The sequence below is a fragment of the Thermobia domestica genome, chromosome 8 (genome assembly GCF_964235325.1).
Source record: "Thermobia domestica chromosome 8, izTheDome1.hap1.1, whole genome shotgun sequence".
NCBI lineage: Eukaryota > Metazoa > Arthropoda > Insecta > Zygentoma > Lepismatidae > Thermobia > Thermobia domestica.
In genome coordinates this window covers 41,758,221-41,786,049 of record NC_137461.1, presented here as the reverse complement: position 1 = coordinate 41,786,049, position 27,829 = coordinate 41,758,221, and the positions used below count along the sequence as shown (strand labels likewise).

Here is a 27,829-nt window from a genome sequence, read left to right as displayed (position 1 = left end):
ACTGAGTTAGCAATATTGCATTATACCCAAGACCTCGTACAAAGTAAATTAGTTACTACATGAGGCGCAAATGCTCCTAACTGTTCTGTTGGCGTTCTTATCCCAAACAATGGGCATGTTGTTTTACAGCATAAATGTCGAGAAAATTTCTGACAATGTCATACACATAAATTTGGAAGAGGAATTAGATGCTGCACAAGAAAACTACTAGCAGCAAACCATTTCAGTAGAATTTGTGAAAATTATTTGAAAGCGGCTGATTGTAAAAAGGAGGCTTTCTTTTTGCCGTGCCGGAAACTTTCTAGGTTGATATCAGGAAAACAATGTTACAAAAAATTCCAGCACAAAAGTTGCACAGTGTAAAGAATTTTGCTTCCAATTTTTTCATTTATGAAAAAAGTTCACATCATGATGAAGCGATAAAATATACTGGAGTGAAAATGCTAATGTTTTTTTTAAGAACAAAAAATACTATAAATAAATGAAAGGGGCGATCCAAATGAAATCGACCAATGATGGTTGCTACAAAATTTAGTTTTTTATTAATCTTTTACTTACGTTTGTACAACATTTAGAGAGTTGAAAACGGACATTCAATTAGATTTTAGCGTAGCGGCCATTTTGTATAGGCGTCTGAGCACATTTTGAACTTTTTAGTGCATTCCGTTAAACGCTGTAAATTTTTACGTTTTAAAGGTAATGAGTTCGAACAAAAACCATATTAAAGATAATGGGAAGGACAATATTCTGCGTCTTGTTCACATTGAGACGTACTTCAGAATGTTGAGAAAGAAACCTCTGAACATTGAAGTTGGAAACCTAGAAAATGCAATTTTCGAATTTACATTTTGAAACGAAATAAATGAGAATCACGTTCAATTCTTTGTCTACATAGAAACTAGATAATAGATAACGTCCTAAACAAGTTTCAGATCTGAGAACTATATACTTGATTTTTTGGATATTTTTTTTTTCTGTGAATTTTCGAAAATCGTGTATTTTCACCAACAAATATCACAGAAAGGACAGAAGTGAAAAATCCTAAACTTTCACAAAATAGACGATAGTTATGCAGTAACAAGTGGGTAAAATTGCATCTCTGAGACTCGAGCAGTTTCTGAGTTATAAGAGTTTTCTTCACTGGGACTTAATATTATGAAGCGCCACTGGAGTTAATTTGAACTTTGTAGCAAAAGTCAAAATAAAACGAAAGTAATGTTAAATAGGTAAAGTGTGCATAATTTATGAATCATGTCTTGTATAAAAAATGAAAGTCGTCTGTTATTTCTTTTCTGCCTATAGCGCTGCTGTTAAAATATGAGTTAACTAATTTGTGTACAGAGTTTAGCACTGATATTAAAAGTACAACCTGAAGGAGTTGTGAACTCTGTAGGTGTGAGTTTCTGACGAATCTTAGTGATTGGTAAAAACACTTTGTCATTCGTACATAGTTTAAAAGAGGATCTCGGGAAAGAGCGATGGAAAAAGTTATCAAAAAGATCGTTATTTTCCTGACTGATGTCTTCACTTCCCCAATGCACAATTTTTGTCATATATACAGGTAATGGTATAATTAGGTGCAAATGACAACAATCTATGTTCTGGAAGTACTGAAATCGGTAAATTCGTCTGATTGTGAGTATTCATAACAACTGATTTGTTTTCGTCAGAACTACAAGTCTATGATATGATCTGGTATTAATAATTCTTTTACAAGTAGCAAATCTCGAATTTCTTGCTGTTTGATTGCACTACTTCTGACGAAACAGACAATTTCTATGCCTGTGATACTACATCAACAAAAAACCTGCACATCTGTTCAGTGTTTAAAATCGTGAATTCCACATCATTGCAAATATTTATACCTCAGAAACTACTAAAGTATCAGTGATGCAATTTTATTCACTTGCTGCTGCACAACTGTCGTCTATTTTGTGAAAATTTGGGATTTTTCCCTTCTGTCTTCCCTCAGATGTTTGTTGCTGAAACTACACGATTTTCGAGAATTCGCAAATTTAAAAGCTTTCAAAAAAAAAAAAAAAAAACCAAGTATACGGTTCTCAAATTTGAAACTTCTTTGAGACGTTGTTTACTATCTAGTCTCTATGCAGACAAAGAATTGAACGTGAGTCTTATTTATTTCGTTTCAATATGTACATACCAAAACGTCAATTTCTAGCTTTCAAACCCCAATGTTCAGAACTTCTTTTCCCAACGTTTTAAAGTTCATCTCAATGTACACAGAACACAGTATTCCATTATCTTTAATACTGTTTTGGTCTGAACTCATTATCTTTAAAACTTAAAATCTTAAAGCGTTTAAGGGAATCCTCTGAAAAGTGTAAAATACGCTCAGGCGATTCTACAAAATGACCGCCACAAACAAACCTGCGCGGCTAAAAATTAAATGAATACCCATTTTCAACTCCCTAAATAAGTTCAATCTTAGGTTAAAAATTCAAAAAAATAAATAATTTTTTTCAGCAACCTTTGACTGGAAATTGATCGATTTCATTTGTACTGACCCAAAAAAGAGTAAATGAAATATAGTGCGTATCCTTCCTTTCTGCATATGTCATTAACCTTTTATTTCTTTGTGAATTTTATGCAGTATTAATTCCCTTTTAAATATTACTATATACTTCCAATATAACATATGATACACTAAAATAAAGAGCAAACGTCAAACATTCCAACGATGAATGATACATAATCTATTTGTTTTCTTATAGGAAAACGTTCCTCGCAAGTATATACTTTGATCATTTCACTCAATGAATCGTACAATGAATTGATTCTTAAGCAACTCATTCTCCAAAACAGTTCGCTCAATATCACTAGGAACAATTCTAACAAATCAATAGGATCGAAATGATGGTGGTTCAGACTGTATTGTTTCTTCAGTTATTTTAGTCATTGACAGATTCAAATAATGACACATTTAAAACCATGCTAACCTTCCATCGAAACATTGTTCTAAACATATCAAAAATTGAAATGTGCAATGTTAAAAATATTAACAGAAACACGTGGGGCAAGAATCAGTACATTTCATACTGCTCAAAACGGAACCAAATTATCATATCAAAGAGGGAAGCAAGGCCCCCTAGACCCTCTATTACAATATAAAAAATTTATAACTAATGTAGGAGACTTTTTCAGGTTTGCTAAGCATTTTGCGAAATGAAATTCACTGATTTTTTCAGGTTTTCCAGGTCAAATTCGAAATTTTTCTAGGTACAATAGCGAGAAACCAGAGTTCTTTATAAGCCTGCAGTAAACTAATCATATATACAAAGTACTCACCAGAGACTATAACAAGAACTGTCTTCATAATGGTGAAAAAATAAAACACAACACCTAGCACTTTGGGTTATATACTATAGCCGTCCTGTTCCAGTCTCTGGTGAGTATATTGAATTTGTCAGTTAATATCTTCCTACGTGCAATGGAGATTGTAATTATATATATTTTAACTACACAAAATTGGAAATAATGCACAACTGAGTGTCATCACAATAATAAAATAAGAAATTACTCTGAAAATGTTTAAGTGTTAATGAAATAAACAACTTACCTGTTTTCTTTCTTTCAACACTTTCCTTGATGTCCTTTGATTTAATGCACATAGATTTTTTCTGAAAAGTTTTAGATTTAGACAATTCTTTGGTCACACTTAAACCCTTATTCAGTACTTCACTATATTGCATTCTCACGCTTGCAACGTTTATTAGGTAATTCACTGTGTGTCATTAAGAAACTATCTGTTCACATTTTCACGAACTTCTCACAAAGCGCACTAAACTTTATAAGAATAACAATGAAAAAAATGAAAAAAAAAAAACTGGACACTAATGTATAGGTTTTGGTTTGTAGTGTGCGAATTTGATCTTCAAATGCCCTTTGATTTAATACACATAGTTTTTTTTTTTTTTTTTTTTTTTTTTGAAAATTCTAGATTTAAACAATTCTTCTGTTACATAAACACTTACTCAGTACTTTACTATGTTTTATTGTGAGGCTTAGAACGTTTGTTAGGTACTTCACTATGTGTCATTAAGAAACTTCATCTCTTCACATTTCCACAAACTTAACCCAAAGCATACTAAAGTTTCTAAAAGCAATAATAAAGAAATTTAAAAAAACTGAACACTAATGTACGAGTTTTACTTTTCTAATGTGCGAATCTGATCTTCGAGCAACTGTGCTACTTCCTTAGCGTCCGCAAGTACTTTCCTCTTCTTTTCTTTCAAAATCTTCACTTTTTCCCTTCTTCGTTTCTAGATCATCCTAATTTTCTCACGTTCATTGTCCTCCATTTTCTTCTCCTGAAGCCTTCCGTGATATCTTGTTCGGGCATTTCTCTCGTACTGGATCATTTCCTTAGTAAATTCAATCTTCTCAACACCTCCAGCTCTTTCTATTGCTTCCCAAATCAATCTCTGTGCCACGAGTGGTTCTTGAGATTGATTTTCAATTAGGCAGATTTTATTTATTGAAAATCCTCGTTCTACAGCAGCATTCCCGTGTGAAACTACGATTATCTTCTTAAGGAATAGCATCAGTTCGGTTCCAATACATGCAGTAACATTCTTCCAGAATGTATCAAGTCGAATTGTCCGCGAGTAATTTCTCATCTCTTCCAGAAACAGGATCCGAACATGAAATTATGAATTCCCTCTCTACACGATCAGCACACATTCCAGAAATCGACTTGTTTTCGACAAACGTCTCAATGCACGAACGAAGCCGTTTCTTGGCAACTTCCGGGTTTCTAGAGATTACATCGGGAGCACAAAACGACAGACTTCTCGTGAACTGGAATTTTAGAGTCTTTTCAACCAAATTTGTGCAATGTCCGCAAACATTTTCGATAACTCTGTTTGAACAAAAGTATATCTTTCGGAGAAGCATTCTCAACTTGTTTAATAGCATTACGAACGCCATATCCGAAGTTGATGTTCCTTGCGCTAACTAAGTTCTCGGGATCTGTTATATTAATCTTAGCAATGTTTGTAGCTGTAGCCATTACATCAGGTTTCACGAATCTGTTCATTGCAGTTGTCATTAAGTTTGACTATTCAGAATACAAGAAAGGAGCCATGAGCTGTTCGGTCTGAAATGTCTATAAAAAAGGGTTCAACATTAGAAGGAAGCAATTTAAAAAATGCTAATTTTGGACGAATCATTTTATCTTCTAAATATTTCTTCATAGTGTCGTAACTTGCGCATTCTGGTTCTTTTTTCTCTCTCTTCGCTACGTCAACATACTTAACTAAGTTTTTAACCACTTCTAGTGCTCTATCAGCTACTTCCGTATTCTCAACCCAACGTACGGCACAAAATTTCTTCGGAAACTTTGATGAACCAGTAAAGGAGACATAATCTGCTCTTCTTGCTGGTACGTTCTTAAATACATTATATACAGCTCGTAAAAAATCTACGATATTGCACTCGGTAGATTTTATTGCAGTTTTGAAAGAATTATTCACATTGTGTAGGCCACATGTACAGAATTCTAGGACAATTGGTTCCCCATCTAACTCTTGACACAGTTCTTCTTTAAGTTCTCGGAGAAACTTAACATTAACATTCGGTCCATCCATTGAGATGTGCAGAAGACGTCTTAAGTCAAAGGACTGAAGTTTTTCTTTGAACGCGACTAACAGATCGGATACTGTTGAGTATATTAAAAATTACGATCCAAAGTATTTGCTAACAACCTTCTCTTCCTTCTTACTCCAAATTCTGATCACAAAGTCCATTTGTTGAGCTTGGCTTATTTTATTTAGGCTTTCATCAAAAGAAATAAGAAAACAACCACTATCAGATGCATCGCTTATTGTTTATTTTAAGAAATACGGTGCTAAACCATAAACTAGAAAATATGCCAATTTTGCTCTGCCGACTGCAATTTCTTTAGCTATGTCAATGTCAGGGAACATAATTGGAAACAAGTTTGAGATTTGGCAAGTTGCAGAGAGGGACGAATGAACATAAACTGACTGCAAGCACCATAATAGTTCTGCTTTTGTTGTTTGCTCCTTGGTAAGAAATTTTCGCAGTCCACGGGTTGTAATATCTGTAGCTGGTCCAGAGATTGAAGCCTTATGTGTCGAGTCACATGTATCACTACACACACGGGTTTCAGTCTCAGTAGTGGGTTCAGAAACTGAAGCTTTACATGTCGAATCAGGGGCATTATCACAACAGGCATGGGTTTTATTGACAGTCTCTGGAGTAGTTCCAAAAACTGAAGCCTTATTTTCTGAGTCATGGAAATTGTCACTACAGACAGATGCACTAACCACTTAATTTTTTTTTACACATGGTTACCGGTTTGTCTTTGGAAAACATGAACATGGCCGCTTTAGCGGGTGATTCAGCAGCATTTACTGTGGCCTTACGCTTTCAACCTTTCATGTAGCTAACAAACGCTAGTTTTCCCATGTTGCTAAGAGAAGCACTTTTCCTACAGATTTTACAGTAAAATGAGAATTTGTCTGATTCACAAGACAGAAGCCACGAAGAGAAGTCACTATTTGTAAGCCACTGGGAATTAAAAGAACACAACCTATACGTGGAGCTAGCCATAATATGAGGTGCATTAATTAACCCGTGGGAGAAACAAAGTACCGTCGTATAAGAAAGCTGGATATACACAACTGGCATATCAAAGACGTATAATACTCATAGAAATTGATATTTTATGTTTCTATATGAACACTGGAGCGAAAACTTGAAGAGTGGAAACAGTACTTAATATCACGTTTTTTTACGGGAAATTTTTCGGTGTTTAGAATTTTCGAATTCATACTTTTTTAAACGTGTTTATGTACGTATGGCCTAAGCTTTCCACAAACCTTTTCATCATCTTCTTCTTTTTTTTAAGTGTAATCCATTACTGTGCAAATTTGCAGATCATATATAAACAAAATCACTCACCAGGGCGCAAAATTACTTATTAACATTAATAGCACTTACAATACATTTACTACGGGCAACTACTAACCCAAACATTAGGATAGTGTCTACTAAACCAAACTTTAGGATAGTGTTACTACAACTATTTTACCTGAACAAGAAATGTACCTTTTTTCTTTTTTTTTAATTTCTGTTATGTTACGCTGTATTACAACTCTCCCGCTTGATTCTTCGTTCTTCCTCAAAATACGCTATAAAGACCAGTGTTACCAACAGAGAAAAATGTTTTTCCATCATATCACAGAATTAAAACCACTAGAATCTCTCAAACAATTTGGGAAACCATCTGATGAATAATTATGCACACCAGGTCCTGGCAGTAATGCACCTTAACATACTCTTTTTTACATTATGTACGTGCATTACTGGCGTGACCAGAAGTGTATGATTGCACAGATGATTTCCCAAACTTTTGCTTAGTTGCAGACTCGCCCTCATCTTCGATTGTATCCAGTGCATGTAGTGAGAGTGCGTCCAGTTCAAAGTTGCAACTTTTACCTCACAAAATTCCCTGACATTTTGCTCAAATTTTCAAAATTCCCTGATTTTTCCAACACTTTTCCAGTAACTTCAAATTCCCTCATTTTTCCAGGTTTTCCAGTTTTTCCAGTCGCTTTTTACTTTGGTCAATTTATTCAATGAGTCGATTCATAGGGAAATAGTTTTTCGGAACAAATCATTAAAAATCGCTACGAACCAGTTCCTCATCTTACCTAACGTAACCAAACTATCAACAATAAGTCATTATGTGACCCCGTACGAGTAACGAATCTACAAGAAAAGGTAGTCCTCAAAACCGAAGAGAAAGATCCAAATAACTAAATCGAATAAAAGTGAATGAAATGACCAAAGTAAAAACTTGCCCCAATATACTCTGCAAACTACACAAAGCCAACTACTCAATATTTCAATTAAGATTATAGTTCTACAGCATTCTTCATAAATAAAACATACCTTCCCCAATGCTATAAACAGAACAAATATGCTACACAGTTCACTGTCAGCCGTACTGTACATAATAACGTATAATTTTTTCTATATGCATTGCTACTTCTATTGAGCTGTAGTAATTCGACGCTAAAACAGAACTTGTAACTATTAACATCATTGTCACACACTAATGTTGGTAAGAGATATAAATTTAGATCTTCTATTCATTAAAAGGAACTTCCATCCTACTAGACATATGCAACACCAAGACAGTAGAAACGAACACAGGAACTATGCACCCATGTACATGTTGCACATACAGATCTTTTTATGTGCTTTTGTTTATCAAGTTTTCGTTTAGTGACGTCAGGGTGAGTGACGTGTATTACCTTACGCCCTCTAGTGACAATACGTAAGGGCAGTTGTTGTAGCGAGATGCACACACACACACAGTTACAGTTCGTGTTCTGTATGAGTGCTGTGCGCTGGAAGTTGCTGCTCTGTAGGAAGCAGTCGTATGCAACTATCGTAGAGTGCGGTCAACACAGATCGTGTACTTGTCTAATACATGAGTTTAATAGTAAATGAAGCGAGTATAATTACGTGCTCCAGTGAGATTTTTATAGTTACTGAAAGTTAGTGCTGCAGGAAGTTGGGACATGTATAATATTGGACTCCAGCCTGTGCACAGGACTGACAGTGTGAAAATCACGTCGAATCTTCTAGAAGATAGGAAGATCAAAGGGAGCATTACCTGTAAGGGTTTTTTTTTTCTTCTTTTTATCCAAGACGACGAAAGGAAACCACGCTTGTGGAAATTGAGGTAAGGTACTCACGTATTATATTTAGTTTTTTTTTATATATATATATATATAAAATTTCCAACATACTGGTTATGGGCCCAGTGTGTTTAATAAGGCCCAGTGTGCTTACTGAAATTTTCCGAAACTGCTGTGTCTGGTTTTAAGTGCTTGAATAGTGCGACGAACGGCTTACGCATTATTTTAGGTGTGCTAGTGACATATGCATATTCTAAGTGTAGTGCAACTAGTGAAGTGTGGTGTGAAGTGCAAATAGATTTATTGCATTTTACGTTTACTAGTAGTAAAAGTCGAGACGTTTGTATTCAAATACACCTAGTAGGTTAGTTGGTCTGTGTCAGTTTTGTTTTCTTTCTTTAAACACGAAGATGGATTTGTTAAAGAATATAAAACCGTTATCGTGTGAGAAAGAGTGGCCCGTATGGAAAAGAAAAATTAGGGACTTATTAGAATACCATGAAGGGACACTAGAAGTTATCGATGGCAAGTTGCGAAAACCGGAACCGTTAGAAGATTCCGCTTCAGAAGCTCAAAAGAAGAAATATAGAGCAGAGGCTGACGTTTACCGGAAAGCTAACAGTTATGCGAAGTCGATGATAACTAGTGCAGTAACGGACGAAGTCTACCAGAAGATAATGGAAAAAGATACGGCTGAAGAAATGTGGTTAGCTTTAATGAAGCTATTTGAGGCAAGTTCCACAGATCAATTGTTCAAGATTTGTATGGACTTTTTCGCCTTTTCTTGGAGTGAAAGTGAAGATGTTTCCACACACATAGCTAAATTGAACAGTTTGTGGATGGAACTTAACAGTGGATTGAAGGACAAAGGGCATACTGAATTACCGGATCTTTTGTTGATCTGTAAAGTGTTACATATCCTACCCAGTACTCTTGAAACTTTCAAATCAAGTTGGATGTTACTGACCAAAGAAGTACAACGTACGTTTGACGAATTGACTACACAATTGTGTATGTTCGAAAGGAACTTTGTACAGCGGTCACCAGTAGGCAAGTACAAGGGTGCGTCTTCAGAGCAAGAAGCATTAGTAGTGAATCAGCCGAAGCAATTACAGAAGAAGATGAAGAAAGACGATATTTGTAATTACTGCAGACGAAGAAGGCATTGGGTTCGAACGTGCAAAAAGTGGATTGCAGAAGGGAAACCGCCTAAGAATGAGAAGAAGAAGAATCAGAAATCTAGTGAAACCAAGTTGACAATTGTCTATTCTGCGAACGAAGAATGTTCTACAAAAGAAAATGGACCTTTCGTTTGGTGGATTGACAATGGTGCAACGAAGCATGTAACACACACACCCGATTTCTTCCTCAATTATCAGAAGTATGAGAACCCGAGTAGTATTTCAGCAGCAGGTAAAGAGAAGCTGCTTGCAGTAGGGAAAGGTGACGTCAAAGTGCTTTCAAAAGTGAAAGGCAAGAAAGTTGACTTAATCCTTACGGATGTGTGGTACGTTCCGAATATTACGAAAAATCTGTTCTCAGTTTTGGCCGCACAGGATAGGAATAGGAATAGTAAATTTACGTCCTCTACCACAGAGTGTTTGTTATTAGTGGACGGAGTTGCTATCGTTCATGGCAAAAGAAAAGTACAAGGGGCATTGTTCAAAGCGCAGTTTGAACCAGTACCCTCAAGTAATAGTGAAGAAGTGAATGTTGTGATGTCTGATAAAGCTCTTTTACAATTGTACCATAGCAGATGGGGACATCAGGACAAGCAACATATCAAAGATTTAATGAAGAAAGAGCTGAATATTTCTGTGAAAGATGAAAATGTTCTCTGTGACTCTTGTGTTTACGGAAAAGCGCACAGACTACCGTTTAGTAGTAGAAAACCTTCATCTTCAGTGGGACAGTTATTATCAGCAGATGTCTGTGGTCCCTTTAGTGAATCGTTTCAGAAATACAAGTACTTAGCTATATTCAGAGACGATTATTCAAAGTACAGGTTTGGTGTTTTTCTACATCAAAAATCAGAAGTGAAAGATGCCTTGAAACAGGTGTTAGCCAGTGCCAAGGCAGAAGGACATACCATTAGAGTTTCTTAGCGACAACGGAGGAGAGTTCGATAATGCCGAAGTACGGAAGATACTCAAGGAGTATGGCATCCATCAACGGTTCACAGCGCCTTATACACCGGAACAAAATGGGGGTAGTGAGCGTGAGAATAGAACCATTGTGGAAATGGCAAGAACATTCCTTTACTCTAACCAAGAACTGCAATTTCCGCAAGAGATGTGGGCAGAAATGGCCTCAACAGCGATCTACATTCTTAACAGGACCGGAAAATCTTCACAAAAAGGTGTCAGTCCATATGAACTTTGGAAGAAGAAGAGACCAAGGATTAAGCATATGAGACAGATCGGTTGCAAGTGTTACGTGCACATTCCAGTACAAAAAAGAAGAAAGATGGACAGGAAAGCCAAGCAAGGATATCTCATTGGTTACAATGGAGATGAAGCATATCGAGTTTGGATTAAAGAAGAAAGAAGAGTTATTATCTCCAGAGACGTCATTTTCAAAGAAAGTACACTTGAAACTTCTAGAGAAGAAGTACAACTACGAACAAGGGACGTTCAGAGTAGAGAACCGGAAGAGATATCAAAACATATAGTCCAGCAAGAATCGGCAAAAATGAAAGAAGATAGACCGCTAGTGTTTCCCAAACAGAGTACGGAAGAGAAACTTAATGGTCAGGGCATAGTGTTGCGAGACCGAGCGACTCTGAAGAAACCTGCAAAATACAACGATTATGTGATGGCAGTAGAAGAGTTAGTTAATGACTTAGACAGTCCCAGTTCCTATGACGAAGCCATACAAAGCAAAGAAAGTTTTGAATGGAAGAAGGCAATGGACAATGAAATGGAGTCGTTGCGCGAGAATGAGACATGGGAACTATGTGATTTACCGCAAGGAAAAAAGGCAATTCCATGTAAAAGGGTGTACAAGATTAAGAATAATCCAGATGGTAGCATTGAGAAATACAAAGCGAGACTAGTGGCGAAAGGTTTTAGTCAGAAGAAAGACATCGGCTACAAGCAGACTTTCAGTCCAGTGGCAAAACTTGGTACAATAAGAGCCATGTTGAGTGTAGCAGCGAATGAGGGACTACATCTACTTCAATTTGACGTATCCACAGCTTTTCTCTATGGAAATCTAGAAGAAGAAATATATATAAAGCAGCCAGAAGGGTACCAAGATGGCTCAGAAAAGGTGTGCAAACTTAAGAGAAGTCTGTACGGATTGAAGCAATCACCCCGTTGTTGGAACAGACGGTTTGGTGATTTCTTGCTTAATCAGGGTTTTATGAAAAGTGATGCTGATCCATGCCTTTTTATTCGGGAAAGAGATACGGATAAAATTCTCTTAATTCTTTATGTGGATGACGGCCTGGTCGCATTTAGTAACAAAGAAAAAGTTAATGAATTCCTAGGGACGCTGAAAAGCGAATTCAAGATAACTGTTCAAGAAGAGGCTCACTACTTCCTGGGATTGGAAATAGAGAGGCGTGACAATGGCGATATCAAGATACATCAGACAGCATACACCAAAAGACTGCTTCACAAGTTCCATTTTGATGCGTGTAGAGCAGTAACCACACCTATTATTAAAATGAAAACATCTGAAGAAAAGGTAAACAAAGACTATCCTTATCGCAAGGCAGCGGGTTGTTTGATGTATCTCATGCTAGGTACGAGACCAGATATTGCCTACAGTGTGAGTGTGCTTTCAAGAACGCTTGAACATCCTACAGACACTGATGTCACGAGACTAAAACGTGTATTTAGATACATAAGAGGTACTGTTGAGCTAGGAATTGTTTATCAGCATAACAAGAATACAGGTATTCTTGAATGCTACAGTGATGCTGACTTTGCTGGCTGTGAGAAAACAGGGAAGTCAACCACGGGAGTTCTTGTGCTGTATTCTGGAGGAAATATAAGTTGGTTGAGTCAACGTCAAAGTATGGTAACGACCTCAACCACAGAAGCTGAACTAGTAGCAGCTACAGAGGCGGCGAAGGAAGTCATCTGGCTAAAACGGCTTTTCCAAGAGATTGCACAGCTGGAGAAGATGCCCGTCATTCAAGTCGATAACAGCGCTGCGGTGAGACTTGCAGAGAACCCGGAATTTCACAAGAGAACCAAACATATTCAGACCAAGCAGTTCTTTATTCGCGAAAAGGTGACTCAAGAAGAATTAGGGGTGAAGCAGATCTCAACACAAGAACAGCTGGCAGATTTGCTCACAAAGCCTCTCATGAGAAATAGGTTAGCACTACTTTGTAACAAGATAGGCCTTGTAAATTAGAACATAGTTAGTTGTACACTAATTGTATATATATGTAAGTAACTCAATATTGTTATCCATGTATCATAATATTGACGAAAACTTGTCAACAAGAGAAAGTGTTGCACATACGGATCTTTTTATGTGCTTTTGTTTATCAAGTTTTCGTTTAGTGACGTCAGGGTGAGTGACGTGTATTACCTTACGCCCTCTAGTGACAATACGTAAGGGCAGTTGTTGTAGCGAGATGCACAGTTACAGTTCGTGTTCTGTATGAGTGCTGTGCGCTGGAAGTTGCTGCTCTGTAGGAAGCAGTCGTATGCAACTATCGTAGAGTGCGGTCAACACAGATCGTGTACTTGTCTAACACATGAGTTTAATAGTAAATGAAGCGAGTATAATTACGTGCTCCAGTGTGATTTTTATAGTTACTGAAAGTTAGTGCTGCAGGAAGTTGGGACGTGTATAATATTGGACTCCAGCCTGTGCACAGGACTGACAGTGTGAAAATCACGTCGAATCTTCTAGAAGATAGGAAGATCAAAGGGAGCATTACCTGTAAGATAAGTTTTTTTTTCTCTTCTTTTTATCCAAGACGACGAAAGGAAACCACGCTTGTGGAAATTGAGGTAAGGTACTCACGTATTATATTTAGTTTTTTTTATATATAAAATTTCCAACAGTACAAACCACGTAAAGAGGTGGAAAACAAGGATGAGGACATATCAAGTGATATGCAAACTTCCCCGGTTAAAAAAAAAAAAAAAAAAAAAAAGCATAAACAGTACGAGACGATTCCCATGTGACTCGATACCATTATGTACCTAGTGGAACAGATACACACATTGGAACCGAAACCAAAAAAACAAATCACTTAATCAAAGAATCGCATAATATGAATGAAGTGACCAAAGTAAAAACTTGTCAAGTTCCTGTTTAGACAAAGGGGGCCAAATGTGTGGAATCTATCCTAACCTAATAATAATAACATTTCGTGAAACTAGCATATTTTTCGATTTTTCAGAATAGCTTGCGTGTATCAAACAATCATTAGCCTAAGAAAAGAGGGCATCATTTTTAAGAATGTACCTTTTTCCACTATTATCGCTTAAGAGCAAATGCAAAATCGCTGATGAGCATCGTCCCACGGACGCACATCCGAGCTGCAGCACAGCTACACGAAATTCGCACTGCCAAGTTCAGTTACGCCTAGTTATGGGTAAATTCCCGGGAAGATTCCCAAAATAGGAATTTATCCGGGAATTTATGTTCAATCAGAAATAAAATTGCATTTTATTACTATATTATCATTTCAAAGTTGAATTAATTTTTATATCACAGCATATGATTCAGGGACGTAGCCAGAGTTCTGAGTTTGGGGGGGCCATATTTACAAATGAAATTTATATATATATATATATATATATATATATATATATATATATATATATATATATATATATATATATATATATAGGGTGTTTCAAAACAACGCCGACGTTGGGAGGTAATTTCTGACGCAAAGATAGGACAAAAAGTATAGACCAACCTGGGTGCACAAATGCTTCTTTTCGGAGTTATAAGCACTCGAAAACATATTTTAAAAAAAGAACTAAAGATCCATAGCTCCGAAACTATGGGACCTACCGTAGTCGGGTCAAGACTTCACTTAGAAACTAATATGTGCCCTATCCAAATATCCAAGTTTCACAATCTTCCGGTACTTCTGCAACAAGGTAGTTGGTGAGTACTTCAAATTATATGTAAGGTGCCAAACTCTTTCTATACAAGTTGTTTCGTGAGTACCTTAGGATTCTGAAACATGTACTTTTGGATAGTGAAATACTACCCGATAGTGTATCTCTTCGGAATACTAACGGAAACCAGAAAACCTTTCATCATACTATTATCTCGCTTTTCTCTTCTCTTTGGTTGATGAAAACATTCTACACCATTTTGTGTGTCAAACTCCAATGCTTCAGTGTAGAGACACAATGAATTTTCTTCTGTTTTAAGTTCTTTTATGGCTCCAACAACCGAACAAATAGATAGCTGGGCGTCTGCTAGGATAATATTTTCTCCTTGTAGAAAATTATTCAGGCCACTAATAATTCCCACAATCTTGCTAAAGCAATCAAGCATGAAACAGTTGCGAATGATTTCAGTTTGTTCGCAATACTTCAGTAGTCTTCTTAGCATCCTTACCCTCTAATGCAGAGATTATAGCTCCATAATTCTTTTTTACAGCGTTCAGTGAACAAATACCGGTATGTGAAGACCAACGAATGTCTGAAAGGCCAGGTATACTGGATTGCTCCAAACCTAACGCTATCTGAGCTTGCTTTATCGTCTATAAGCTTTTACACAGAGAAACAGTTACGTGCAGTCTGCAATAAATCATAAAGGTATTTGCTTGTTCGAACGAACACACTTTTACAATTATTAAATATTATTAAATTTAACTGGTGCACATAGCAATGGATATACAGTGCGAGGGGATGAGACTTGCGAAATAACTTTTGCACAACACCTATGTGGTCTCTCATAACGCTCACCTCATCGTAAGCTTACCCAATGCATTTTGAGGCCTTATTAACACCTATAGAAGCCAAAGTTTCGATAATTGTTTTCCTCAAATTTCAAAAAGTGCTCTACCGTTTTAGAATTTTTCACATATCTCACGCAAACACTAAGTTGTTCAGAAACACTAATATCTCGTGTTTCATCAGCTATAACACTGAACTTTCCAGCGGCATTCAGTTCACTTATAATGACATTGATGATTTCCTCGCCGCAGCATGAGATATCTTCATTTTGAATTTCTGGGGACAAATAAGTGGAATTCCCTGGCGCTGCATATTCTTTATAAAAGGTTCAAAACGTCGTAACAACTTGAATATTTACTAAAAATTCTCTTTATTTACACTGTTGTCATCTTCATCTTTGCCTCGTAAAGCTAATCCCTGTCGAACTAAATGGATCACAATCGCCACTATACGTTTTAAGCACTCGCGACGGGCAGTTATTACTTCTCTAGATGCGTGGTTTTGTAGATCCAAAATCTCTCCAGTTTCTTTGGTTCTCTGAAAATAAGTCATTCACATGAATGTTTTGTTGTGAGGTGCTAGCAATTTCCTTAGCTTCTTCCTTATCAACATTGTCCGAATGAATATTTTCCTCAGCAACAACATGCACCTTATCAGTTTCGCTGAATGTACTCGTCAAGTGTTTCTCAGTCTCGCAGGTATTCAGTCATGTGAAATAAAATATCCAGATTTTATAAACCTCTCCATATTTAACTTAATTTCAAGAACACGTACATAGCAAACTTAACACTGCGCACTCCACATTCAGTACAAAAATACTCTTTTTCCCGCTCAGCCTGTTGCCAGCGCCAGTACATACTGTATAGGGGTTCTAAATAGTTTCTCATCTGTTTTGGCAGAATCGTTGTTAAATATAATAAATATACGAAAGTAAATCTACACTCAATACCTTCTAGTAAAACAATTAAAGTATAAAATACTATGTTGCAAAATTCAGCAATGGGGGAGAGGGATTCTCGTAGCCTTTGAGTCAAATCGACCTTTCAGTTCTGTCTTGGTTATAAAAAGTGCATTCGTATAGATTTTTAGCCCTTAGCACCTCAAGGCGACTATAAGGCTGGAATCACTCTAAGGGCTGGAAGAACCCCCCAGTGTTAACGAAAATGACGCCCAGGCCCCAAAGTTACTGATCTTATACTCTTATTACCATTCACTTAACGTTTAAGAAATAGCCTATAAATGGATTTAAAGAAAATAACCTTTTCTTAGAAATATGAATAATTTCAGTTTACTATGAATATTTTTTTCATTTATTGTCGGCTAAAAAAAAAATTGTATCATAATTTTACATAAATATTTGGGGGGGCCAAGCCAAGATTTGGGGAGGCCGGTGCCCCCTCGGGCCCCCCCTTAGCTACGTCCCTGATATGATTACTGCTGTCCACAGAGGATTCTTTAAAATGTATATTCTGAACGGTACTATGTTACTTCATTAACACTTTACTATATTTAGAGAGTACGCATAAATGTATATTTATTTACAATATGTTCTATCAATTAAATATGTGTAAAGAAATTATATAGCAACAGTTTAAATTTATATGTAAGTGGATTTTCTCAACTTGACTCCATTACTGATATTATAAACACATTACATTTATAAATGTTATAACCAATTAGATTGGGTAAATGCTAGAAGATACATGTCTCACCAATTTATCAACATTTGCGCATAAATATTTATGTTCATAAAATTTGCAAGATACTTACTTATCTTTATATTTTAGCACGTAACATTGCCATAAACGACCTTTCATTCTACCTATTTCTCGAAATTTCAAACGTTAATTCACATGTAAAAGAAGTCCGAATAATTCTTCAGAAATTCGAATCAGAGAGAGGAGACAGACCGACGTCTATTACTAATGGTGGTTCAGGGTTTATTAATAGTACTTCATCTCTATTTATACATAATTCTAAATTACTTTACAAAATGGTTCCTTTTCATGATTTGTAAATTAGTACTTTGCTAATTTTGGCTGTTCTTTAGCATTGGGGGCCAACTTTTGCACCTACTTTTTTGCGATATTCTATTCCGATGCGGTTGTTTTATGGTTTCATACGTTAAATTACGTTACGAACATTAAATTCAGCCAGTATTGCAGAGCGAGCGTTAGGGAATGAAGGCGGGTCAGAGCTCCGCATGGCACGTTGTTTTCTATCTTTGTTACCAACAATTCACTTTCTTTTCTCACATAAATCACTTCCACTTACCTTTCCGTCTTATATAAATCCCCTACTGCCCTAAAAAAATGTGTTCGATACTTTCTTGACTGCCTGAACATCACAATCAACTCATTTCTTTCATAATTCATCCTACTTTTTGCTAGTTTTGGACCTCCAATTCTAAACAATTACCTTAATTTTTAATACAAATGGAAATGGAACTTAAAAAATCATATTATTAGTTATATAAAGTACCGTCAAATAATTTTAATTTTTTTAACCTCCAAATTCTTTAAAACCTAGAAGTAAATCATAATATATTAAAATAAAGTAATTAGGCATATGGTTTTTATACTTTGGAAGGCATTTATTCCGAAGTTGGGCGTCCGCTTTCGCCACGTTTTTTTCGCTGTTATCTCCTTTCCACACTTTTTGTTATTAGGTTCATTAATCCATGCTCTTCACAAACTTTTAAAAGATTTTCCTCGTTATCAACGTATTGCTTCACAAATGTTAAAATTGTTAGTTCATTGCCCTTGTACATTCGCCATGTTGATAACATAAATGCTCGTTACTTTCCCACAATGCAACTGTTTGATTACCTTGCGCCAAGTAGTTCCCTCCGCTCGCCGTACAGTCCCGTGTTTATAACCGCTTATATATAACAAATAAAAAGATTTTTCGAGACCCTTATATATTATCAAGCACACAAACGATCAAATTATCCATATCTTTCCTGTAAATTTTAAAAATTTCGCTGGAAACGGACGCCCAACTTTGGAATTTAACCCCTTTGGAAGATAAAGAAATGGAAATAAATTCCTTCCCGGGAATTTGTAGGCCAGGGAACATTCCCATTTTTTAAATTCCTTCCCACCGCGAATATTCCCACTGCCCATCACTAGTTAGGCCTAAACAGATTTCGTAGTGTTTCTTGAGCACATAGCACAGGTTCATTTGGGTGTTTTCCATTTTAAATTTTTTCATTGCAGCCAGTAAATACACATATCGTGACAGAATTTACTTCTTAAAGTTAAATCTGGTGAATTCCTTTAATTTCACCAACTCCGATTGTAATATTATCACAAGACCAACCAAAAAATATTCTGGAGAGCAATATCTTTGCTAGGAACACTAACCAAATTCATAAGCATATACAAATTCACGTTAACACATTGTGAATTTATAATTTACGTAAAAATCTAATTGCAAATACATGTTGGCATATTTTCTTATTAAAAAAATGCAAAATTGTTTTCTGTATACCTCACAAGAACGAATTTTGAAATTAGAACAAAATTGTTCACCTGTTGACGGTTTTATGACTAGATGACATTAAACTCTCATTGAATTCAACACAGTTCTTCATCTTAATTTTCTTATTTACTAAATAACAATTATTCGTCATCATCTCAAGGGTGGCGTATAATGGTTTAATGGCTTGGGCTAAAACTAATCTCATAACAACTATATAATAATAATAATAATAATAATAATAATAATAATAATAATAATAATAATAATACCGATAATAGCTGTCCCTCTTTGGAGTAACGAGTAATTACTAGTTGGGCATAGTTGTTCTTTAGTAAAACCTGTGCCCTTCCTGCTGGCTTAATCGCCAGAGCGCACGCCTTTGATGGACGTTGTCTATAAGTGGATGGCTCCCCCTTCCCTTTTATTATTTACTATAATACTAAGTTTTCCATCTCATGTGGAATGAGGCGCCTGATTAGCAGCACAAAATTTTCGTTGGCTGCACGCTTCTTCGTAGCTCCCAGCAAACCAGGGCCGTGCTGGGATACTAACGAGGGCGGTGGACAATTCCACGAAAAGGGCGCCCATGCAAACGTGAATCAGGGATGCAAATAACCACTCGTCCGGCGCGAGTGGTTTATCGGTACAGGCGAGTATTTAATATCATACCGAAGGTAAGATTTCTATTATGGGATGTGGGATGGTAACCGTTTTCTTGGGCGAATAAAATGTTGTTGCGTATTTGCATCCCTGATATATATTCAAAATTCTGTAATATCCTTTTGGAAATGTCCCTTGGTGTCTTTACCAGGTAAATTCAGGACTCCAAAAAAATACTCATTGGTGGGACGGTAAGGGGGCCATGTCCGGAAGGCGGTTGTAAAGTTATTCTTACACGTTATTGCTCGTTATGGTTAATTATTATCTTATATTAAAACAGAAGTTGGGAAATTCATAAGTAGTTGTAACGAAAGTAAAAGTCAGTAGTTGTAAACTGACTGTAAACTCCGTGCTAAATGCCAAAATGAAAATGTTTAGCAAAAAAAAAAAAAAATTTTACTTCAGACCTGGTGGCACATAGGCCTACGCGCATTCTTCTGGCAATTATTTGAACTACTTCCACAGTGAATACTAGATAGCCAGTTTTTCACTGAGTACATTGAGTAGCATTTGGCACATTGGTCACATTGTTACATTAAACCGAAGTTTTCAATTTTTGGCACTTAGCCTGGATTTCATTTTCAGTCTACAATTGTATTTATTACTAAAGCAAGGCAGGACTCGAACTCTAGAGTAACGCATTAATTAAATATTCTTTTCCAAAAGTAGTATTATTGCACGTTATATCAAAAGCTTAATAGGTAGTTACCATCCGGTAAACACTCATGAATATCCATGAGTGTCGATAATTTTGACATTTTTGCACTTCGTAATACACGGCCGGTTGACAGTTTGAAGAATGGATACACCTTTTTTTTTCGCATATTAATGACACATAATGTTTGCAAGTGCGGCCGGAGGTTGTATAGAGAACATGACACATAATAAATGGTTTCCGGTGAAAAGAAATGTTAATTGGACAAGCAAAATACAGAAAAGACCTTTCGGAAAAAAATATGCAGATCACACACGTAGAACAAGGTAATAGATTGTTGGATTCATTAATATTCAGCACATGTAACGCGGCAGCTGTTGGAGAATATTCTGGAATTTTGATCGTTGGAATGAGTGAAAGAAAATGCTGGAAACGTCGAGGTCTTTTTCTAAGCTTATTATTGTTGGAATAGGGGAAAGAACACACTCGAAACTTCTGGAAAGATTGAAGGGTATAAAAAATACTGATGCATTTGCATGATGTGTACATTTAGAAAGAAGACAGCAGGAACATCAAGTGTTAAGTTTGCGAAGAAGATATTTTACTACTAGGAGAGACTGGAAGATTGGTAAGTACTAACGTTGTAGTTTTCTTGTATTATACTCGTTTACTTTTATATGGGAAAGGGACATATTGTAATTGTTTGGAGTATAAGGGGGACGGAACTGTTTGGTTTTATCGGGAATTGATTGCGGATTTTCCGGCATTGAAAATGATATGACTCGGTGTACTTTTATGGAATTATAACGTGACTAAGATATAGTATAATATAATATGGAGGGTAGAGGGAATCATCATTAATGATTGCACCGGGACTCGAATTAGTATTCTCCCACGTGGAGAACCGTACGCTAAATATTTTGCTTCCAGTGCGAACTTGTTACTTATGCATAGCTATGAATTGTGTAAGACATAACAGGTATATATAAAATATATTGTACAGATAGTTAGCAGAATGCACCCCCGGGACTCGAATTAGTATTCTCCCACGTGGAGAACCGTACGCTAAATATTTTGCTTGCAGTGCGAACTTGTTACTTATACATAGCTATGAATTGTGTAAGACATAACAGCTATATATAAATTATATTGTACAGAAAGTTAGCAGAATGCACCCCCGGGAATCGAATGAGTATTCTTCCAGGTGGAGAACCGTACGCTAAATTTTATGCTTGCATTGTGAACTTATTACTTATATGTAGCTATGAATTGTGTATGACATAACAGGTATATATAAATTATATTGTACAGAAAGTTAGCAGAATGCGCCCCCCGGGAATCGAACCAGAGCTCTTCCATGTGAAAAGCCGTACGACAAACATTTTGCTTACCAGATGTTGTTACTTATATGTAGCTATCAATTGTGTAAGATATAACAGGTATATATAAATTATATTGTACAAAAAGTTAGCAGAATGCGCCCCCGGGAATCGAACCGGGGCTATCCCACGTGGAGAACCGCACGCTTGCTTGCACTGTAGACTCTTTTCGGTTATAAATGGTATATTTTTACTGTGTATGAACAAACTTATATTGGATAGGTAGTTAACAGAATCTGCACAGCGAATCGAACCATGGCTCTCTGACATGCAAAGGCAATATGGTTGGGAACGTTAGTGCTACGTTGAATATCATATTTTGTAATTTGAAAACTCGTAACACGGTAACTAATTACAGTTTTTTTCTTTTCTGTTTTAGGTGCTGAAGCAAATAATAAGTGATAGGAGCGAGAAAAAGCAGAGAGCACGAAAGGCGTGGATTTGAATTGGATTATCACTTAAACAGAGATAAACTAATATTTAGTAAGTATTATTATTATTATTATTATTATTATTATTATTACTATTGTCAACTTTTGTGTTTTATTTCAGAAACGCTAGTGTAACAATGAGGATATATGGCGACAGAACGTTTAAAGTTACCGCAGATTGAACTTAAGGGTTTTTCATGTTGAAAGCTAAGGCAATAAAAAGAGACCCGAGATTGTTTGAACATATTACCCAGGACGAAATGTAGTAGTGAAGTTGAAAGGGAAACTTTATACGTATATTTTGTAATTGGAAGTCGTAATACAGCAAATAACTAATTCTTAATTTCTTTTATTGTTTTAGGTGGTGAAGGAAATAAAAAATCTTAATAGAAACACTGGAGATCAAACTTTATTTTCCTGAATTGTTTGCTGTTGAAATATAGCGGTGTTTTTAGTGAAAAGGAGTTACAGATTGGTTTTAAAACATGGATTCAATGAAACCGTTGGATCTTAGTACAAGAGGTGAAAGTGATTTTACAGAATTGTCATCTTTGCAGGTTACAGAGGTTTTATTTCAACCGGTGGTGATTTCGCACTTTCCACCACTGGAAACAGAAGTTACTCCGTTTAACTTGGATGTATTATCGGGAACAGAATTTTCATCCCAACCGGTGGTGAGCCCGCAATCTCCCCCACTGGAAACAAAAGTTACCCCGGCGAACTTGGATGTATTGTCGTTTTCATCGGGGACATTCCAACCGGTGGTGAGCCCGCAACCTCCGCCACTGGAAACAGACATTTTCCCTTTACTTGATGTTGAAAACGAAATAGAAGATTATCCCCCTACACCTTCACCAACAGTGAGTAATTCCCCGGTGCAGAATTGGGAGTTGGAAGAATTTTTGAAGTTACCATGTGAGTGTACTGTGGAACGTACATCATTGGATTGTATAAAAGAGTGTATAATATATTGGAAACCAGACGATATTTGTATTTGTATTGCATTCGGTTTTTTGGAAGGTGGACAGTTAAAGCATAATTGTTTGATGTTGGATACGGAATGTCTTGAACGGAAAGCTATAGAGACCATAACAAAAGTTGAGGTTCGTACAGAATTATTATCAATTTACAGAAAAAAGCATGCACATTTGTTTTTGATTACATGGAACGTTGTTGAACGTTTCCGAGATCTTGTGTGTGACTTTGAATACAGGTCCACTCTATTAAAAATTTTACTAGAAAAAGATTTTGGGAAATATAGTGATATGGTGTAAAAAATGTACAAGAAGAATGTACGAAATTACGTTAAAAGTAACCTTAGTGTTAGTAAAAGATTTTTTATATTGAAGTAGAATGTAGAATATATTGCCAATAACAATAAGACAAATATATATTTTTGCATTTATGTATTTTATTATAATGGAATATAAGTTTATGGAGTATATTTGGAAAATAATAGAACATACATCATGATGTTATATTAACGAATTGTTTCTTGGAAAAGATTTATTTTGTATTGCCTTGAAACATATTATTAAACAGAGAATTCGAATAAAATATTATTGGTTGTAATATAAGACACAGAATACATAGAACACTTTATTAAATGTAAGGAAAAAAATGTGTTTTACACATGCGCAGAAGCTTTTATTGTAGGTATATAAATAGATGTATCACACTTGAAAAAAGTATTTATTTGATTTGTTTTTGCTGAAGAGCAGAAAAATGAGTAGCATGGAGACTGTTTATGTTTCACCTAGAGAAAAAGAAATTCAGCGTGAAAACGAAAATCCTATACTGTTAATTCACCCGTCTGAACCGATTTGCAGATGAATTACGTGATAAAGTTAGAATCATATTAATATATCCATCACAAGAAATAGAAGAAGTGTATTATTTTAGACGCTATAATAGATATAATGATGAAATACTTCCGGAAAGTGATGATGATGACAGTGTTTTAAATATTAACTGTTTTGAACTGGAAGCTAACGAGTGCGAGTGTACTAGTGAAACTATTAGTGATACATGTGTTATACAATTATTTAATGAGTATACACCAAATTCAGTATTATTATATGAAGCATGTGTTGAACATAATGAAAATGAAAAAGATCACAACTGTTTGCTGCAGTATGCTTACGAATTATTACAAAAGGTGTGGACGATCTTAATTAAACGTGAAATGAGAGAGAAAATCTATAAACTTTATTTAAAGAAGCATTTTAAAGGTTGTAATATTAAGAACACTTATACTTTGGAGAAAAATTTAATCTGGTATATGAATACAGATGTTGTCCACCACAAAGTTCACTTGGTCGGTTTTAAATCACAAACTTCAAAATCTCGTTCTACCACTGTCACCGTGCCCTCCCCCATATCCGACTATACTTTGGTGTGGGTCTACAAGTTTCAAGAGGTTACCATACAATGTTTATTCTTTTAAAAATCATATACCAAGTAATGATCTACACTTCCTGAAATTTGTTGGAGGGTGGATCCTGCACAAACAGTCACTGCGTTTAAGCATTATTGAAGTAATATTATTCTACTTGCAATAAAACGACATGTAATTTTACAATATTGTCATCTATATTTTCAGCAAAGAGTACACTAACTTCTTTCGTAAGAAATGAAAGACAATGAAATGAAATCTTTGAGTTGTACGTCCCATGGTTATACCGGTTAGGCTAAAGCAGACGGTGATGATGAGTAATGAATGAAAATGGTGAAATGAAGAAAGTGGGAGAAAACGGGAGAACCCGAAAAAAACCTCGCACCCGTTGTTTGTCCACCACAAAGTTCACTTGGCAGGCGCTGGGATCAAACCCGGGACCCCAAGCACCAGAGGTGAACGCTCTACCACTGAGCCACCGCGGCCCCTAAGAAAAGAAAGAGTACAAGGGTACTGTAACATCGACTTTACTGTATATCACGCATTTCTCTCCTACTGCAACCATAATTCTCTTTTAAAAAGTGTTGAAATGTTTGTTGGGTTATAGAGTTTTAAATGTGGTCCGCATCCAATAAATCCCTCGCGTAGGTACGCCCTTAATTCAATCCATTCTGCATACAAGATTATATGTTGTTTTCATTTAAAAGTAAGTGTGTAAACAAGAATGTTAAAGTCTTCATATCATAAACTAAACACAAAGTATCAACCTCAGTGATTCCCATACAATCGACAGTAGTTCGTCATTTACTTACCTTGGTAATGTCTCTAAAAATCTACAATAAAGTATTAAATATTTTCAGTTTCCTACCATATTCTTCTTAAACACTAGTTTCTTCATATAGCATATAAACAACTAAGATTATTTTTTCTAATATCAGTTCATTTCTTTAAAAATACATTACTCTCACTGACAATTCAGTTCCCAGTAATTCAGTATTTTAGCTCTAACTATTATTTACATGTGTTAGTCCTATGTTTGTAATCTATCAAATTCTTATTATTACAATACTACAAATTGATCCATTTATAAAATAATATAGATAACAGTTCAATTCTCTGTAACCTTTTGTAATTTCCAAACTTACATAAAAGGATTTAGCCCTAATATATATATGAGAATAAATATGTTCTTCTATTCATACACAATCAAATGCATATGCTACAGTGTCTCAGTGTTCATTTACAGAATTAAATAATTGTTTATCTTTCTCTAACAACATTTCTACTATTTCTTTGATATAACAATCACACTCTGTAATGTATTCATATACCAGATTAACTTTTTCTCCAAAGTATAAGTGTTCTTAATATTACAACCTATAAAATGCTTCTTTAAATAAAGTTTATAGATTTTCTCTCCATTTCACGTTTAATTAAGATCGTCCACACCTTTTGTAATAATTCATAATCATACTGCAGCAAACAGTTGTGATCTTTTTCATTTTCATTATGTTCAACACATGCTTCACATAATAATACTGAATTTGGTGTGTACTCATTAAATAATTATATAACACATGTATCACTAATAGTTTCACTAGTACACTCGCACTCATTAGCTTCCAGTTCAAAACAGTTAATATTTAAAACACTGTCATCATCATCACTTTCCGGAAGTATTTCATTATTATATCTATTATAGCGTCTAAAATAATACACTTCTATTTCTTGTGATGGATATATGATTCTAACTTTATCACGTAATTCATCTGCAAATCGGGTCAGACGGGTGAATTAACAATATAGGTTTTTCGTTTTCACGCTGAATTTCTTTTTCTCTAGGTGAAACATAAACAGTCTCCATGCTACTCATTTTTCTGCTCTTCAGCAAAAACAAATCAAATAAATACTTTTTTCAAGTGTGATACATCTATTTATATACCTACAATAAAAGCTTCTGCGCATGTGTAAAACATTTTTTCCTTACATTTAATAAAGTGTTCTATGTATTCTGTGTCTTATATTACAATCAAATAATATTTTATTCGAATTCTCTGTTTAATAATATGTTTCAAGGCAATACAAAATAAATCTTTTCCAAGAAACAATTCGTTAATATAACATCATGATGTATGTTCTATTATTTTCCAAATATACTCCATAAACTTATATTCCATTATAATAAAATACATAAATGCAAAAATATATATTTGTCTTATTGTTATTGGCAATATATTCTACATTCTACTTCAATACAAAAAATCTTTTACTAACACTAAGGTTACTTTTAACGTAATTTCGTACATTCTTCTTGTACATTTTTTACACCATATCACTATATTTCCCAAAATCTTTTTCTAGTAAAATTTTTAATAGAGTGGACCTGTATTCAAGGTCACACACAAGATCTCGGAAACGTTCAATAAAGTTCCATGTAATCAAAAACAAATGTGCATGCTTTTTTCTGTAAATTGATAATAATTCTGTACGAACCTCAACTTTTGTTATGGTTTCTATAGCTTTCCGTTCAAGACATTCCGTATCCAACATCAAACAATTATGCTTTAACTGTCCACCTTCCAAAAAACCGCATGCGATACAAATACAAATATCGTCTGGTTTCCAATATATTATACACTCTTTTATACAATCCAATGATGTACGTTCCACAGTACACTCACATGGTAACTTCAAAAATTCTTCCAACTCCCAATTCTGCACCGGGGAATTACTCACTGTTGGTGAAGGTGTAGGGGGATATTCTTCTATTTCGTTTTCAACATCAAGTAACGGGAAAATTTCTGTTTCCAGTGGCGGAGGTTGCGGGCTCACCACCGGTTGGGATGTCCCCGATGAAAACGACAATACATCCAAGTTCGCCAGGGTAACTTCTGTTTCCAGTGGGGGAGATTGCGGGCTCATCACCGGTTGGGATGAAAATTCTGTTCCCGATAATACATCCAAGTTAAACGGAGTAACTTCTGTTTCCAGTGGTGGAAAGTGCGAAATCACCACCGGTTGAAATAAAACCTCTGTAACCTGCAAAGATGACAATTCTGTAAAATCACTTTCACCTCTTGTACTAAGATCCAACGGTTTCATTGAATCCATGTTTTAAAACCAATCTATAACTCCTTTTCACTAAAAACACCGCTATATTTCAAAAGCAAACAATTCAGGAAAATAAAGTTTGATCTCCAGTGTTTCTATTAAGATTTTTTATTTCCTTCACCACCTAAA

At 35.5% G+C, this 27,829-nt stretch overlaps 1 protein-coding gene across 5 annotated transcripts in view; it reads right to left on the bottom strand.

The window, feature by feature from the left end:
* The window catches only part of LOC145692839 (uncharacterized), a 42,465-nt gene extending 22,871 nt beyond the window's left edge, over positions 1 to 19,594 (bottom strand). The window contains exon 1 of one of the 5 annotated variants that reach the window (XM_081768344.1): positions 19,339 to 19,594. The gene's annotated coding sequence lies outside the window, so the exon portion shown is untranslated. Of the gene's footprint in view, positions 1 to 3,577; positions 6,940 to 18,167; positions 18,638 to 19,078; positions 19,273 to 19,338 lie in introns of those variants that run through there. The other 4 variants (XM_081768341.1, XM_081768343.1, XM_081768342.1 and 1 more) reach the window with 4 other exon arrangements.
* Positions 19,595 to 27,829: the final 8,235 nt, after the last annotated feature.